The 1,125-nt window shown below is 43.0% G+C and overlaps 1 pseudogene; it reads left to right on the top strand.

The window, feature by feature from the left end:
• The first annotated feature begins 228 nt into the window (after positions 1 to 228).
• On the top strand, positions 229 to 464 carry LOC105816580 (annotated as a pseudogene).
• The last annotated feature ends 661 nt before the right edge of the window (positions 465 to 1,125 follow it).

The raw sequence follows: 1,125 nt of genomic DNA, 5'->3' as shown, positions 1-1,125 counted from the left end.
CGTGCATGTTTGAGTTCCCTGCAGGACATGCCCGTGTTCTCCTCAATACTTGTCAACATCAGTTTGGTGGAGATGAGGAGAAAAACATTTTCTATTACTGAAAAGTTTACATTTGGTAAATGAATGAATTGTAATAGTAAATGAAGCAAATTCATTTGCTAGTTTATTTACTCTGGCTGAAGCCAAAGTTAAGGTTCTAAAAAACATTTGCCATGCAGAACTGGGGAGATGGCTGAGACTGGCCCCAAGACCGTGCAGGATCTCACCTCGGCGCCGCAGACACCCCTGCAGCAGATGCGGGGTAAACTTCAGACCGTGTCTGACCACGTCATTGGAAGAACTGATGTTATGAGTAGTCGCATTGATGACCTGGAGAAAAACATCGAAGACCTCGTGACACAGGCTGGAGTTGGAAGAACTAACTGGAAGGTGAAAACAAGATACTGGCCACACAAAAGAGCTGAAGGTTGCTAATAATTTACACTGAAATCTGGAACGCCATTTTTCCAAGCCAAGAGAAGACTGAATGGCTTTTTGCAGCTAACTACTATGTGTAGACAGGTTTTATATTATAAAATGTGCATTCTTATGGCATCCTATACAGTTAGTTTATAGAGTGATTTATCCCCCAGTGTCTTGAACGTGGTATCTTCACATCTTGGACTTCGGTCAATTGTGCTATTAATTATTAAACACTAAAACTTTGGTGGTTCTCGCATTAAAAAATAAATAAAAATAAAAAACATTTGCCAAATGTTCCCCACTTTTCTGTAGACCTTGGTCTTTCTTCCACTTTCCAATTTTTCCAAGACGGACAACTTCTTAGGTGATACACAGAAAAGGTTCTAAATGGTGTAGTTTTATTTTAATCCGTTGTTTGCATAAACAGGACTCCATTCTGTGTTCCTGATCACAGGATTTCAGCTGACCACCCTGTGGCCTTCGGGCTGTCTGGTCTCAGGGTTGGTGGCGCCCCATGGGTACACCATATAACCTGCAGATGCATACTCCCTGCAGACAGGTGGTGCCTGGGAGGTACAAGGTACCTTTCTAGTCACGGGTGGACCTGTCTGCATGTTGCCCATCTGTGAAGTGCCTCCTGAGAACACCTGATCTAGACAGAAC

This window comes from Propithecus coquereli, unplaced genomic scaffold, assembly GCF_000956105.1.
Source record: "Propithecus coquereli isolate 6110/MARCELLA unplaced genomic scaffold, Pcoq_1.0 Scaffold378, whole genome shotgun sequence".
NCBI classification, from domain to species: Eukaryota; Metazoa; Chordata; class Mammalia; order Primates; family Indriidae; genus Propithecus; species Propithecus coquereli.
This window is presented reverse-complemented; position numbering and strand designations above follow the sequence as displayed.